The 17815-nt window shown below is 33.5% G+C and overlaps 2 pseudogenes; both read right to left on the reverse strand.

Annotated features, from left to right (window-relative positions):
* Positions 1-133: 133 nt before the first annotated feature.
* Positions 134-717, reverse strand: LOC101591778 (annotated as a pseudogene).
* Positions 718-7594: 6877 nt separating this feature from the next.
* LOC101592166 lies at positions 7595-10265 on the reverse strand (annotated as a pseudogene).
* Between the last annotated feature and the right edge of the window lie 7550 nt (positions 10266-17815).

The following is a 17815-nucleotide window of genomic DNA, read 5'->3' on the forward strand; positions in this document are numbered from 1 at the left end:
TCTTCTTCTTCTTCTTCTTCTTCTTCTTCTTCTTCTTCTTCTTCTTCTTCTTCTTTCTTCTTCTTCCTTCTTCCTTCTTTCTTCTTCTTCCTGTTTTATTTGGAACCTGTATGCTCTCTGTGCACACAGGGCACTACTTCTTCGTATCCCCCTTCTTGGATAGGGTATTGATAATCTCTTCCTTCTTGGTTTGCAGGTGCTCCTCATGGCACTTGTGTGCTTCCTTGGTCTTCGACCTGAGAGCCTTATCCTGGTCAGCCAGGAGTTCTTTGTGGGCCTTGTCCTTTTTCAGCTTGTGGATGTGCTCCATGAGGATCCACTTGTTCTTGAATAAATTCCCCTTCATCTTCAGGTACAGGCTGTGGTACATGTGCTGGTGGATCTTTCTGGTATCTCTGGAGCAGCCTGTGAAGGATCCACATTCTGCACATCATGGGTCACCTTCTCCAGCATCCAGGCATTGACCATACCCTTCCATTTACTGATGCCCATGTGCCTGCCCTTCTGGCGAGCCAAGGTGTTTTTCCAACATGGTGCCCAAGAATGGACAGTCACAGGCTTATAGATGATCAGCCCATCTTTCGTCAATTTACAGATCTGCTCACAGGAATTGGCATTGGCGATTTCATTAGTCTCATTGTGGTCCAACCAGATCTTCTTCTTGCTACAGTGGAGGATGCTGGAGGCCAGCCTCTTCTAAAGCCTGACCATACTCATGGCTGTAGCCACCACAGCAAAACGAAAGAACTGGGTCTCAAACTTGAGAAGGATATTTTTTGGCTGGCTCAGTCTGCCTTAAGGGCAGGTCTGGTACAGCATGTGGAGCCGGGGATTGAACCACAGTCCCCTGTGCCTGACTGAGTTTCCCAAGCAGGTGCTTTGAACAACTGAGCTAATTCACAAGAGTCCTCCAAATTCTTTATATTGATTGTATGTGTATATGTTGCTGAAGTTTACTTATCAACTCTCCCAATGAAATTTTTTATGATATGTTAATTTTAAGGGACACTAATGTATCAAGCTTTTTCTGTAATTAAGGCTGTTTTTTCCTATGAAATGCCTTTTTTAACTTCAAGATAATTAAAGCACATATATAAATACACACATTATATATACATATATATCTATATATGAGTCAAAGTTCACTTTAAATAAAAATATTCTGACATTCATTATTGACATTTTACATAGACTACTGTACTTTCATGGTGTTAAGTAAAATTTATATCTTGGTCGGAGCTCCTTCAGTAAGTTTGAAAAGGCCACAGCAAAATGAAGTCACTCTGGCTAATCACCATATAGGGAAATTGAAGTCTAAGGATGCAGGAAAATATTAAAAGAAAGGACTTCTACACTCCACCTTGGTGGGCTTACCAGGAAGGAGACACGGGACTAGAAGCCACCACATGCAGTGGGCCCACTCCTCCTTGGTGGGACCAGGGGGAAGGAGACACAGGACTTGCAACCAGTGGGGACTAGTGATCCACTTGAACTGGACTCAACTGGAAGGAGTCAAACACAGCAACCAGACCCAAGCTGGGTCCTGTCCATTGAAATCAAGTCCAATAGATGTAGACCCGGTATCTGATGCATACTGCTGAGCACAGCTGAGCCCAGACCAAGGCTGAGAACTACAGGGGCATCCTCATGGCATGGAGGTGGCAGCAGGTAAGTGGGGTGAGCCAGTTTGCTTGGAAGACTCTGGGGGCATAAAGGGGAAGTGTCCAGACAGAAATAAAGGTAACTAATTTAAATACAAACTCCAAATTTAAGATCTTCTTTGTTATACAGCTATAATGTTTGCTCCAATGGTTTAATGTACAATTCTATTAGTCATAGAAGTTTGTCAGTTTCTAAATTTAATTAGCTGCTATTAGTATTGCTAATTGTACTACTATAAATAGGAAATAATATATACCTTTTTTTTAAAATTTTTTTTATTTATTTGAGAGAGAGAGAGAGAGTGTGTGTGTGTGGTGTGTGTGTGTGGCCAGCTCAGCCCACCAGGGGGCGGGGCTGGCTGGCATGTGGTGCTGGGGGATTGAACCGCGGTCCCTGCTTTGCGAAGCTTGTTCTAAGTAGGTGCTTTAGACCACTGAGCCATCTCTCCAGCCCGAAATAATATCTACCTTAACCATATGTTTTCCCTTGATTATTTAATATCAGGAGGTGCTTGGATAATAACCTAAAAAAGGCCCTACCCCAAAGGACAGAAGACAGTTCCAAATAGAAACTACATCTCACACTCAATCAACAGAGAAGGTAAAATCTTTGGACATGTACAAAACAAGAATCCCTGACACAGGAGATATACCTAAAAGCAGACTCTTTACAGAGAGGGTTTGACTTTAGTGATACAGATAACTACTATCAAACAGTCACAAAAAGACATCACAGATCAAAATAACAATCCCCTGTCTCAAAAAGAGGTCAACCAGACAAAAAATTAGCAAAGAGGAAGAATAACTGAAGCACACCTTTGAACAAATGGAATTAGGGACACATACAGTGTGTTCCACCCAACAATATCTGAATCTTTTCAGATGTACATGGGTTTTTTGCTAAAATAGACCACATAGTAATTATAGATCATGATTAAGTGTATGCCAGGAAACCAAAACTTTCCCATGCATATTATCTATCACGGTGCAATCAAACTGGAAATTAACAGCAAAGAAACCACAAAAACTCCATAAACATATGGAAATTAACTAACACCCTCTCAGCAACCAATGGGCTACAGATGGAATTAAAGAAGAAATTAAAAAATATCTATAATTCAATGAAAACTTAAACATGACTTACCAGAATTTGTGGGATGCAGTTAAAGTGGTTCTTAGAGGGAAATTTATAGCAGTGAACTCACACGTTAGGTAAACAGAGAGAGAACAAATAAATACTCTAATGCTGCACCACAAGGTTCTAGAAAAACAAGAGTAAACCTATCCAAAAGACAAAGAAGGAGTAAATTATAAATATTAGAGAGGAGGGCCAGGGAGATAGCTCAGTGGATTAAGTGCTTCCCTGGCAAGCACAAGGGCCTGAGTTCAATCCCTGGTTCCGCCAAAAAAAAAAAAAAAAAAAAAAAAAAAGAAAGAAAGAAAGAGAGGAAATCAATGTAATTGTGACAAAGAAAACAATAAAAAGAATTAGCGAATGAAAGAGCTGGTTCTTTGAAACATTAAACAAAATTGATAAACTCCTAGCCAATGTCCTGAAAAAGAGAAAAGAAGCAACTCAAATTCAAGCAATAAGGTATGAAAAGGGAGAAATTACTACAGACCTGTGGAATTAAGAAGATTATTAGTAGCTATTTTGAAAATCGTTACTCTCACAGGATGGAAGAACAGAAGAAATGGATAGATACCTATATAGGTACAAATTGCAAGACTGGATCAGAAAGATATAAGAACTCTGAATTACCCAACACTGGCCAACGAAAGTGAAAATGTAATAAAAGACTTACAAGACAATGAAAAGCCTGGGACCTAATGGATGACAGCTGAATTCCACAATAAATTTATTTTTTATATTAATTTTATTGTGAAAGAAATAGCAATGAGAGTTTCAAAATAGGTTATTAGGATAGTTACAATAATTTATACATTGCATATTGTCTTTGTAGTAGTTATTCATAGTACAAGATGCAGACATGATATTTTGTCTAAGCACTATTAGTTCATAACTTTCTTCTCACTGAACTAAGAGAAAGTAGCCATATATCTATGCTAACCATTTAATTCATATATATATATCACTACAAAATGGTCCTTAATTTATATACCCCCTTTTGTTTGCTTTTGTTAGAGATGGGTATTCCATTGCCATTCATATATTGTAGGTGCATGAATTCAGCAAAGTTATCCAATATAGTCCAGTAGTCTATAATAGTAGTGGGTTATCCACGTGAATGCACCTATGTTTATGGCAGCATAAGTTATGATAGCCAAATCTTGGAAGCAACCAAAATGCCTATCACCTGAGGAATGGATGAAAACGATATGGTATTTTTACACAATGGAGTATTACTCAGCTATGAAGAATAATAACCTCAAAGCCTTCATATATAAATGGATGTCACTTGAAGATGTACTCATTAGTGAAATAAACCAGGTCCACATGTGTAAATATTATATAGTCTTTCTAGTGCAACAACTCAAAAGAAAAAATAAAAACTGAAAGATATAACACAACTAAATGGAAAGCAAGAAGGGAAGGATTAAACAACGAAGAAAGGGAATGGAGAAAAGCTAGGAAACATGACAGGGGCAAAACAATACATTTATATACACAAGATGGTTAAGCCAATGATCCTGAGAATCTCCATCAGGTTTTTGAAGCTAGTAGTTAATTGGTAGGATTCTTACCCTGACTAACTATATATGCTGATACCTGTGAACTAAGCAACTGCACTGAAGACAGCAATGTGTAATACTAGGGCCATGCTTGGAATACCTGTCATTCTGATCTTCTAAAAGTGAACTGCTTCTAATGTCATATGAATTATTGCTATACTTTCCACAAGAAATTTAGAGAAGATGTAATCCCAGTGCTCCTCAAACTCCTCAATGAAATTTAACAGGAAACGATATTTCCAAAATCATTCCTGGAGCAAGTATTATACTAACACCAAAACTGGACAAAGATCCAACCAAAAAGAGAATTATAAGCCAATCTCTTTCATGAACATAGATGCAAAAATCCTCAATAAAATATTAGCAAATAGAATTCAGCAAATCATAAAGAAGATATACCACAACCAGGCATGATTCATTGCAGGGATGCAAGGGTGGCTTAATGTATGCAAATCTATAATTGTAACATATTATATCAATAGAGCCAAAACCAAAACATAAATCATCTATATAGATGCAGAAAAGACTTTTCCCAAAGTCCAACACTCACTCATGATCAAAGTCCTACAGAAAATTGGAATAGATTACCTATTCCACAATCTTATAAAAACAATCTATGACAAACCATTAACCAACATAATTCCAAATAGAGAGAAATTGAAAGGTTTTATTCTCAAATCTGTTAAATTCAAGGATAAGAACTAATTTTGTGAAAATGGGCATACTCCCAAAATTGTTATACAGATTTAATGCAATATCTATCAAAATACCATCAATGTACCTCACAGATGCAGAGAAAGCATTCTTAAAATTTATTTGGAATCAGAAAAGACCTAGAATAGCAAAGGCAATCTTAGGCAACAAGGGCAAGGCAGGAGGCATTACAATTCCTGTCTTGAAGTTATACTAAAAGCTACTGTGATAAATCAGCATTCCACTGGCAAAAAACAAAACAAAAAAACAGAGCCAAGGATCAGTGGATCATATTAGAAGATGTAAATACAACTATAAACACACTTCACCCATGTTATCTTTGACAAAGGGGCCAAACATGTTCACTGGAAGAAAGATATTCTGTTTAAGAAATGGTGAGGGAAGTGCAAGGTCCTGAGTTCAATTCCCAGTACAAAAAGAAAAAAAAAGAAAGAAAGAAAGAAAGAAAGAAAGAAAGAAAGAAAGAAAGAAAGAAAGAAAAGAAAAGAAAAGAAAAGAAAAGAAAAGAAAAGAAATCATGCTGGAGAAACTGTTTTTCCACATGCCTAAAACTAAAACTAGACATGGGTCAATACCATGCACTAAAATAAAATCAAAATGGATTAAAGAGCTAAACATTAAAACAGAGTAGGTGGAAATCTTGAAGATATAATGACAGGCAGATATTTCTTTTTTTAAAAAAACTAAACTGCACAGAAAATATTGCAAATAATCAACAGGTATCTCATCTTATTGTAAAGTTTCCTCATGTCAAAAGAAATTACCAACAGAGTGAAAAGATAATCCAAAAATTGAGAAAAAATCATAACCAACAATCAACTCAGACAAAAGACTTCTAAATGGACATGTGAGATGAATATATACAGTTCTCAGAGGAAGAAATTCAAATGGTAGATAAACACATGAAAAAATGTTCCACAGCACTAGCCATTTGAAAAATGCAAATTAAAGCAACAATGAGATACCATCTCACCCCAGAAATAGTGACTTCATAGGAAAATGAACTAATAACAAATTCTGGAGAGGTTGCTGTGAAAAATGAACCCTTCTGCACTGCTGGTGGAAATGTAGACTGGTACAACCACTTTGGAAATCAGTGTGATGACTCCTCAAAAATCTAGACTGGAAATCCCATTCAATTGAGCCATTCACCAAACGGGAATTTTCCCAAAAGAACTGAAAACATCATACCATAGTGATATATGTGTATCCATATTTAGAGCAGCACAATTTGTTATAGCCAAATCTTGGAAACAACCAAAATTTCTATCACTTGAGTAATGGATGAAAAATATATGGTATTTTTATACAATGGAGTACTACTCAGCAAAACGAAATACAAACTTGCATCCTTTATAGATAAGTGGATGCTACTACAGACTATCCTCATAAATAAAATAAATCAGACCCACATGTGTAAATATAGTATTGTCTCCCCAGTGCACAAACCTGAAAGAATAAATAAAACCTCAAAGGTGTAATATATATAGTAAAATGGAAAAAAAGGAACTTAAGTATTAAACAACAAAGATGAGAGAAAGAAAAAAGATAAGAATAAAGATAGGAGGGAAAAACATACAAGTATACATATACAGGATGGCTGAGATGATTGTGCTCATAATTTCCATAGTTTTTTTGAAAAATAGCAGTTAATGTGTGGAATTTTCACCTTGACTAACTCTGTATGCTGATATCTGCAATCTAAGCAACTACCTCAAGGACAGCAATGCTAAATATAAAACCCATGGATTAATGCCTCTCATTTTGCTCTCTAAGTGTGCACCATTCCTAACTTCTTATTAATTATTATACCCTCTTTAAAATACATTAAAACAAAAAAAGGCAAGGGAAAAATTGGTATTTATTGAAAGCAAGTGCCAACATTCAATTATTTCCCCAATCTTGAATAACTATCTATGTTAATCTGAGCAATAGATTTGATGATAAAAATAGATAGTATAAAACCATTGTTAATTAGCCACTCCTGTTTTAAAAATCTGTAGCATATGCATTGTTGTATGTTACCCTGTTGCTGTCTTTTCTATTTGTTTTTGCTTCTGTTTTTACTTTTCAAAGTAAAATAAAAGGAAAGGATTTCTTAAAAACACAATAGTCACAACAACCACTCAGAAAGATACTGTAAGCTCAACTTAGGTAGGAAAGTCCTTTCTACTTTAAATTTATGAGGAAAGCAATTTGAAGCAACCTGTGTTGCATAAATCCATGTTTTGTATCATCTTGTTTCCTTGTTCTTGCTAAAGGCACCTTAAAAAACCAACTGTTCCTGCATGCACAGTGGAGCTCCTTGTTTTGTAGATGGGATGCTACTTCCTCCATGAATCACTAATAAAAGCCAATTATGTCTTTAAATGATATGTGTTGAAATTTATTTTAATAATGAAATCAAGTAACTATAAAAACACAAATTTGTTTCTAGGTTATCTTCAGTTTCATTGGCTTATGTATCTTCTCTGTACCATACTACTTCACTTCATTTGCTCCAATTTTATTTTAGACAAATGATACTAGAAGTACTTGTAATGACTTCTACTTAGCATTTTCTTGTTTTTCCAGTTAATCTGAATTTTTATAAATTTTTTAGAATAAGTTTGTCAAGGTGTAATATATTGTCTAGGAATTTATTGGAGCAGTAGCTCAATTTGGTAATAAGGATATATTCATATCAAATCTTCCAATCTTACATATGAGAGATCTCTCTGTTGATTTCACTTTGAGTTCTCTAAGCAATGTTTTAGAGTATAGAAGTTTTATACATCTTTTGCTTGGATTATTTTTGTACAACTGTGGTTTCCATTTTGTGTGTAGTAGGTGATACTATTATCTAGCTGTATTCGTACTAACCCTTCTACAATGTATAATTCCTGGATTTGAGGTGAATTATTAGGGTATCTAAAAGTATCTCTTCATTCCAGCTGGCCGGAACGCCTTGGGTTCTAATCTCATGAAAATATTGTATTTTTATTGGTACAAAATGATTCTAAAATTAGATATAGAGACAGTTAAAATTTCTTTACAGGTCTTTTTCTAGAATATCTAAATGGAGGGAAGGGGAAGGAACATGAGAGAAAAGGGATAAAAAGACAAATTGGGATGCATTATGTACACATGCCAACTTCACCCAAGGAATGTAGACATTATGCATAGCAAAAATTTACTACAAAGGGGAGATGACTGAAGACAAAGATCGAGAGGGATGGTGAGTAAAAAGTGGGTGAAAAAGGAATTAAGATGTATTACTTACATGTACCAACTTCACACAAGTAACATAAAGATTATGTACTATAAGCATGAACTAATAAAAAGTTTAGGGCTGGGTAGTTAACCCAGTGCCATAAGGACCTGCCTTGCAAGTGCAAGGTCCCAAGTTTGTCCCGTGGCAAAAAAAAATTGTTTAAAAACCTGTAGCATAGGAAAATGTACATGTATACTATAAAAATCTGTTTTTAGACTCATGAAAATGATATAGTGTGTGAAGTTTGGCCTATATCAAAGTGATAAGTGTTATATTTTGAAATATGATTTCTGGAGTTGAGGTTAAAATTATATTTTTAAATTTTTTCTGATTGCTGTATTTGGTGTATAGTATGTATGAAGATTAATAGTTTGGGAAATGAAACTCCAAACTTTAGAAATTTGAAAAGATGTATAGTTGGGATTGAGGATTTAGCTCAGAAGTAGAATGATTTCCTGGAAAGGTGAAAGCCCTGCCTTCATTCCTCAGTGCCAAAACAAAACAAATAAATAAATAAGCCTCAACTGAAAAAATGTACAATTGATGAAGATAAAACTAACAAACTCTCAGGAATGTAGGAAAAATATAGACTAGATAGTTTTAGTGAGTTTTTTCTAATGTGAACCAGTTATACAATATAAATGATTTATTGAACAGCTCATATAAAGTTTGCAATTACTTGCAGATACAAAGGGAAAACTGTAGCCTTGAATGATGCTGAGAGTAAAAAAGTTATTCAAGACTGATAATAGAAAATAAGCACAATTACTTAAGGCCAAGGACTGAAATGACCTCAATTTCTTGTTTAAAATTATGTGATGTTTGATTGTATGAGAAGCCAGTTTTTGTTTTTTAGGAAGGGTATGTGTATAATATTTTATGATTGATAAATATAAACTTGATAAAATTTGCTAGGAAACAAAGGATAAAATTCTTGAAAATAAAGCTTATGGAAAGCTTGTATTTTTTTTTAATGAAAACTTGATTCCTCCACATTAGCAAATCTTGTGCTTTTCAAAGAGCAATGAAATTCTTTTGATTGCATCCTTCAAGGCCTGCTTTATTTGCTTGTTTCTGAGTGTGTAAATGAAAGGGTTCAGCATAGGAACAATAGAGGCAGTGAGGATTGTCACGCCCTTATTAATAGCTACTGATTCCTTTGCTGAAGGCTTAACATAGACAAAGATACAGCTGCCATAGGTGATGGAAATCACAATCATATTGGAAAAGCAGGTAGAAAATGCCTATTTCCTTTGCTGGGCAGAAGGGAATTGTAGAATGTTCTTGATGATATATATATATATGATTGAAATACACACACAAGGGTCATGATAAAGGTTAAAACAGCACTCACTATGACCATCTGCTCAATGAGCCATGTTTCTGAGCATGAGATCTTCAGGAGTGGGACTGCATCACAGATAAAATGGTCAATAACATTAGAGTCACAGAATTTCAGGTGTATGCCCAGGCTAAGAGGAGGGAGTATCATCAACAAGCCAGCTGTCCAGCAACAAAAGACAAACCTTCTACAAACTCTGCTGTTCATGATTGTCAAATAATGCAGGGGTTTACAGATGGCCACGTATTGGTCATAGGACATGGTGGTGAGGAGGTAAAATTCTGTTACACGTAGAAGATCAGTAAAAAAATATTTGAATGATACAATTTTCATATGTGATTGTCTTGTCACCTGTTGATATGTTGTACAAGTATCTGGGAACATAAGCAGATGTACATGAGATTTCTAAGGAGAAATTTTGTAGGAAAAAGTACATGGCAGTTTTAAGTTGTGAATTTGTGAATGTGAGAGAAATGATTGTGAGATTTCCAGTTATACTCAACAGGTAGGTGAGAAACAGAAAGATGAAAATCACAACCTTCCGTTGTGGGTCATCAGTCAGTCCCAGCAGGATAAATGTTGTTATTGTGTGGCTTCTCATCTTTGGATGCTTATTTCTATTCATTCTGCATCAATCATTAAGAGATATTTGATATGGGAAGAACACTGTTGACATCACATACCAGCTGCATGGCTCAAAACATATGTAAAAAACGTACTTGTGAATTTTTTTTTCATTTTTAAATAACACTGGTACATTTAAAAAGGTTCTGAAATGGAATTCTTTTTGTGATTTTAAGAAACATTTAAAAGATCAGATTATTTTATTCATATAATCAATTCCTTTTTATTTTCATTTAATCTTTTATATTTTTATTTAACTGAAGGTGAATTCTGTAGCCACATCATTTACTTATTGAGTATTTTAATACCGATGTGTATTGGTTGTTCACTGATAAGCTACAAAAATAACCAATATTCTCTTCCATTTCTCTGTAGGCTCAAGTTCTCCCCTCAGATCCTTCATGGCTCCCAGGGACATATACTAATAAAAATAAAACATAAAAAAAACCAATATTGTGTGACACACTGTAACAGCTTTTGTATCCTTTAGAAGTTTAAAAACTAGAATATATGAGGTATGCAAAAATTTTAACGACAAGAGCAAGGTAATTTAATTTAATAAAGGCAAAGTAACAATAGGAATTTCTTGAAAGAAGAAATACAAATGGCCAACAAATAAATACTAAATACTAAATATAATTAACACTATGAAATACTAAATCAAATTATAATATAATTGCACCTTAGTTAGAATATCTACTGTAAAAAGAAATCTATAATTAATGAATGCTGGAGAGGAGATGGGTTAAAAGGAATTCCTACATACTACTAATGAGAATGTTAATTAAAATAGACATTTTGGAAGGAAGTCTAGAGGTCCTTAAAAAATTGCAAGCAACATTACTATATGTGCCAGTTATTTCAGTTCAGAATAAAGATCCAAAGGAAATGAGATGCACATAACAAAGAAATACCTCATGCCCATGTCCATGAGGCTCTAGTCACAATAGCCAAGATATGGAATCAGCCTAGGTGTCCATCAATAAATGATGGAAAAAAATATGTGGTACAAGTGCATGACGCAATGTTAACTATAAACAAGAGTGAAATTCTGTCATTTGCAATAAAATAATAGAACTAGAGGACCTCATGTTAAATGAAATAAATCAAACACAGAAAGAGAAATGCTGAATATTCTTTTTTATTTGTAGATGTTAAAGGAAGTTGGCCTTAATGTACAATAATGATTACTAGAGGTGGTAAAAGGTGTGTAGAGAGTACAGAGAAGGAGGAGGAGGAATATGAGAAGAAGGAGGAGGAAGAGGAGGAGAAAGAGGAGCAAGAGGAGCAAGAGGAGGAGGAGGAGGAGGAGGAGGAGGAGGAATGAACAAGGAGAACTTGGATCTCATCAGTGTACATTCTACATGGGTGGAAATACCATACATAACTCATTAGGGTGTACAATTAATACAAACTAATCAAGGAGAAAATAAAATAATTACAAAAATTAAAAAGTTTCAGTTCTGATGGTGTATTTTCAACTTTTGTTTTCTCTAAGTAATTTTCTCTTTCTCTTGTGTTTCTCTCATGATCACTTTCTTTTCAAAAATTCGTGTTCAAACTTCTGACATTGCCAGTCCTACAGATAACCCACTACTCTGGACTACTGGACTATATTGGGATATTTTGCTGAATTCACATACCTACAATATTTAAATGGCAATGGAATATCCATCTCTGACAAAACTAAACAAAAAAGGGGATACAAATGAAGGACCATTTTGTATCTGTATATACAAAATAGTATGATAGATACACAGCTACTTTCTCTTAATTCAATGAGAAGAAAAATTTGTACTAATAGTGTTTAGACAAGATATCTTGTCTGCATCTTGTACTATGAATAACCACTATGAAGACAACAATATTCAACATATTAATTATTGAAACTATCCTACTAATCGGTTTTGAAATTGTCTCATTGCTATTTGTTTCTCAATAAAATTAATAAAAATACAAAATATTCATGTTCATTGCTTACTGCTGTGCATCACAGAGAAAGTGCTTTAATGAGAATTTTGATGTTTATAAAGAATGTTAGTGTACGTTGAGTATGGCATGCACAGAACTATGAGATATAATCACAATCTTTAAAAAATTTCAACCTTTAACTCAAGTTGAGAGACATTTTATGTCTTGGTATCAATGTCATTATGTACACTAAGAATCAGGCTTAACATACCACTGCATACTAGAATACTGCTTGCTTTTGTTAAGATTCAGTTTTTCAGCTAAAAGTGAAAGTAAAATAGTACTCTTTTTATGCTGATTTTGAAAAACTAATTTAGTTTGTGTATTTAATGATCTATATGCTTTGTACCAATCTCTGTATTTTAAAGAATCTCTATTTTAAAAAAGTACTAGCTCTGGCAGGCCAGATAGCTGAGCAGACTAAGCATCTGCTTAGGCAAATGCAGAAACTGAGGTTCCACCCCTCGTACCACATGCCATGTCAGCCCCACCCCTGGACGTACTGAGCAGCCACCTAGATTGGGCATGTTGGCGCATGCCTGTAATCCCAGTATTGGGGAAGCTGAAAACAGGAGAATCACTACAATCAAAGCTATGTAGTGAGACACTGTACAAAATACATTAAAAATATGAAAAGTATCTAGCTCATAATAACTAGTAAGTATACATTTACCATTCCAGTGTGCATGGCAATATAACTTTCCTTTGGATAGATACTATTAATTTTTTAAACTATTTTTTTTTTACTTTTGTCCTCATCTAACAAAAGTTTTCCCCCTAAATTATTATTATTATTATTATTATTATTGTTGTTGTTGTTGTTGTTGTTGTTGTTGTTGTTGTCTTTGTTATTTTCTTTTGTGGTACCAGGGATTGAACATGGGACCTTGTGCTTGACAGGCAGGTGCTTATGCCACTGACCTACATCCCTAGCCCTTCCCCTAAATTATTAAGACCTCATTTTTGCTATGAAGTAGAAGATGACTTACTCTTGACCACACATGATTCACAACATTCCCTCATAATTTATTTTTACACTGCACAGATATTTTCCCTTTCATTTTTCAAATTTTTAACTTTTGCTGCTTCTTTTCATGCTTTTTACATTCTTATGTCTCAGTCTCTCCATTAGTACTTTTTAAATTAATTTTATTGAGAGAGGAATAGCAATGAGACAGTTTCAAAAAAGGTTAGTAGGACACTTGCCATAATTAATACATTGCATATTGTTGTTTTTGTAGTAGTTATTTATAGTACAAGATGCAGACATGATATCCTGTCCAAACATTCTTAGCACAATTCTTTCTTCTCATTGAATTAAGAGAACGTTGTTGCAAATCTATCCTAACTATTTTGTATATACAGAAACAAAATGGTCCTTCATTTGTATCCCCTTTTTTTGTTTAGATTTGTCAAAGATGGTTATTCCATTGCCATTTAAATATTGTAGGTGCATGAATTCAGCAAAATAATTCAATATAGTCCAGTAGTCCATAATAGTAGTGGGTTATCAGTGGGACTGGTAATGTCACAGAGAACAAATTGGTCAAGCAATGGCTGTGACTTATCCACATGGCTGACACTGACAAAGGATCTACAAAGTGCGGTACAGGGTTTCAGGGTAAATCCTGAGGGGATTTGACTTACCTTGTCAGATACAGAAGTTATATTTCTTGTTATATAAGTCTTGTTTTAACTTGGTATTAACTATCCAGCAGAAAAGTATAAAAACGAGATATAAAAAGTGAAGCCATATTAATATGCTGAGCTGTAAAAGGCTCAAGTCAACAACTTCCTTTAATATGCTTTTAACTCAGCAAATATACTGTTGGGAGATATTTTCTTGAACTCAAAAATACGTGCCCACTCAACTTTTGCAACAGGTCATTTCAAGATGCACTGGAAGAGCTTTTTTTGCAGACTACTTCCCTTTCTGCATTTGCTTTTCTCAATATATAGAGCTTTACTTTTCTGTAGCAACTAATGTAGGCCTACTGAGTGAATGATATACAGTTATAAAATGAATTTCTTCTAGTGTTTAAAACTGCACTTTCATTAGAGCACTCATATTTTGTTTTTATTTATTTATTTTTGTCTTTTTGAGACAAAGCCTCGCTATGCAGTTCAGGCTGACTTTGAGCTCACTTTGCAGTCCAGGCTGGTCTCAAACTTGCAATTTTCCTCTTTCCTCACCCTTCTGAGTGCTGGGATTATAGGCATGTGCCATCACATCTGATATTATAATAAAATATTATGTAGTTGATCTGCATTATATTGAATGATTACTGATTATATTACAGTTAGAATTATCTTAGGGGGCTAATCATAGGCTCCTTTTGGAATTGTTTACCTATAATTATTCTTATAGTCACAAACTTGAAAATGAAGAAAATATCAAAAGTCTGCTTGAGAATTTTTTCTCACTGGCACACATTTACAGAAATCTTGAGTGACTTGAATCATATTTATCTTTAATCAAGTAAGCTTCCATATGTGCTGTGTCAAGTCCGGGAAACATTTCTACTCTTAATTACTGCAAAAGAGTTTTAGTGTACAGGAATTCCTGGTAGATTGAAAGAGTTGATATTATTCTGAATTATCTTTGCTCAGAATGATTTTTCCAGTCTCAATCTTGAGGTTAGTATTATGTTAAATGAGCAACATAGTTAATAAATAAAAAAAGGACCTTGATGACTCATAAATCTTTTGTGTAATGGACTTTAGGGGAACAAAAAGCCCACATCAAAACTAGCATGTTAATGGGACATAGCCTTTAGGGACAGGAGAAAGCATCAGAATAATTTAAAACAAATTGGTAGGAATCTAATTAAAATTTTTTTGTTCAGTTTCTTCCTATCATGTCAGTTGTCTAAAAGATCATGTATGTTATATATTCCTAATATAGTTGATAAGATAAGGAAAAAATAAACTACAGGCAAAAGGACAAAGAAAATAACTTTTAAAAAAAGGTAACAAATAGTAACATTCTGGAACATAGCCTTCAGTAGGAAATTTTCCTTTGGAAAACATAAAAATATATCTCATATGAAATCTTTACAAAGGCATGAATGTTGAATTTAAAAAGTAGAGATTTTAGAATGGAAACATTTTCACACAGAATTTTAAACTTAGATATACAACTGGACTCTTTTAGAATATTTTGCCGAGTTAACACACCTATAATATTCAAATAACAGAACTAAACAAAAAAGGGGATACAGATGAATGTCCATTTTGTATCTGTGTATTCAAAATGGTTAGGATAGATATATAGTTATATTCTCTTAATGAATAGAATGATTTGTTCTAATAGTGTTTGTAAATAGGATATCATGGCCACATCTTGTACAGCAATTAACCACTAGAAAGAATGTATGCAATGTGTTAATTATTGAAACTGTTCTACCAATTTGATTTGAAACTGTCTCATTGCTACTTGTTTCTCAATAAAATTATGGGAAAAATAAATAAAACAAAAATAAAACAATAAACTTAGATATACATGGATGCATTTTTAATTTAATAACTACTATGTGTCATTTTAATTCTACTTACTCCAGCCCAGAGTTATAATGTAACTTCAGAGTTTAAATCATACTTTTTTTTTTTTTTTGCAAAACCTATGTTTTCCCAACGTCCATCCTTTCAGAATGGAAGTTCATAGTTATTCCTTTGTTTAAAATTATATTAGATTCTTCCCCACTTCTTTCACAATTATAAAATATTCTACCAGAAAAGCTTTTATAAAACTTTTCTTCCTTTTTTGTTTTTGGTCTATTGTCAGAATAATCATGAGGTATAAATTTCTTCAACGAATTGAATTTTATTTTTAGTACAAGCGAAGAGGTATTAAATATGTTCTTGAAGTCAAATATGGTGCCTTTTAGGATACTTTTTCTTTATGGATATTTATTTAATAAGGATATTTTGTCTTTATGGAGTGTGAGGATTATTATCTTATTGAATCAAGGACTGGTGTGCTCAAGAATGGGTTACAAATTTGGGGGCTAGTAGTTTATATAGATGAACACATACATTTAAATTTCACCACATTTAATTTTAATTTATTAATTTTGACAAATTTATACACTTTTGTAACTAGCACCATAATAAAGACAGGGCATTTCATTGCCCAAAGTTCCTCCTTTATATTATTTTTATCATTCATCCTGCCCCATGCTCCAAACAAATAGTAATATTGGCTCAGCCATGGTAGATTCATTAATAAAAAAACTATTATATTTTTTAGAGTTTCATAAGCAAGAAAGTTTACAGTATGTATGTTTTGGAGCCAGGTATCTTTCACTTAGTTTAAGGTTTTTGAACTTCACTGTTGCTATATGTATTAGTAGTTATTTTTTAAAAATAAGGCATTTAGCAGGGGAGATATTTCAGTGGTCTAAGTGCCAACCTGAGTTCAATCTTCAGTACTGCATGCTGTGCTGGCCCTGAGATTGGTCATGGTGTCACAAGCCTGCATTCTCAGCACTGGGGAGGCTGAGACAGGAGGATCACTGCAAGTCTGAATTGGATAGTGAGATCCTATATCCAATAAATAAAGAAAACAATTTTAAAAAAGTTTTAATTAAAAGTTTTAATATAACAAAATTTATCTTTTTAAGTGTAAAATTTGGTGTGTTTCAGTATATTTATTGCTTTTTGTAGTGATTAACACTATCTAATTTTAGGACATTTTAACTACTCCAAAGAGAAAACCAATAAAAACAAACTCTATTTTCCTACTATCAGTTGCTTGTATTAATAATCTTTATTCTGTCTTTAAGAAATTATCAATTCTGGATTTTCCTTTAAATGAAATGATAGAATACAGACTTTTTGTTTGATTTTACCCTACCATAATGTTTCAAGATACATTCACTATGTAACATATATGAATACTTCATTTTTTATTGCCAAATATAATTTCATTATGTGAATGTATTAAATATTGCTTATTCATTTGCCCATTGATGGACATTTATTTTATAATTAACTATATTCACAATGTTGTATAACAGATCTCCTGAATTAGTCCCTCCTACCAGAAGTTTTGTATTCTTTGACTAACATCTTCTCAATTTACCCCAACTTCCCACTAGCTCCTGTAAAACTCTCCTGTTCTGAATTTGGTCTTTTGGATTCCATGTACAGATAAGATTGTGCAGAATTGTTTTTTCTCAGTCTTATTTCATTTAATATAATGTTCTCCAGGTTCATCCATGTTGTCTCAAATGACAGATTTTTTTGTTATTTAAAAAGTGCACATTTAAAAAATGCGTACATGCATTTATAGATACTTAAGGCTAACTTTATGTCACAGTGAGTAAAACTGCCAAGATCTGTTTTTAATTTTAGCATTTTTATTTTTTAAGAGAAAAAATAGTAAAAAAATATTAGAAATGCTATAGAATTTCATTAAACAATATAACAGAAATTCAACAATGGTTTTTATATTGCATATTGTTGTCTTTAAATAGTTGTTCAAATTACTAGATATAAGCGTGCAAAAATGGTCAAAAGTTATAAATATTAAGGAGAAAAAAATTGAAGCATTGA

The sequence above is a fragment of the Octodon degus genome, unplaced genomic scaffold (assembly GCF_000260255.1).
Source record: "Octodon degus isolate 3935 unplaced genomic scaffold, OctDeg1.0 scaffold00358, whole genome shotgun sequence".
Classification (NCBI taxonomy): Eukaryota; Metazoa; Chordata; class Mammalia; order Rodentia; family Octodontidae; genus Octodon; species Octodon degus.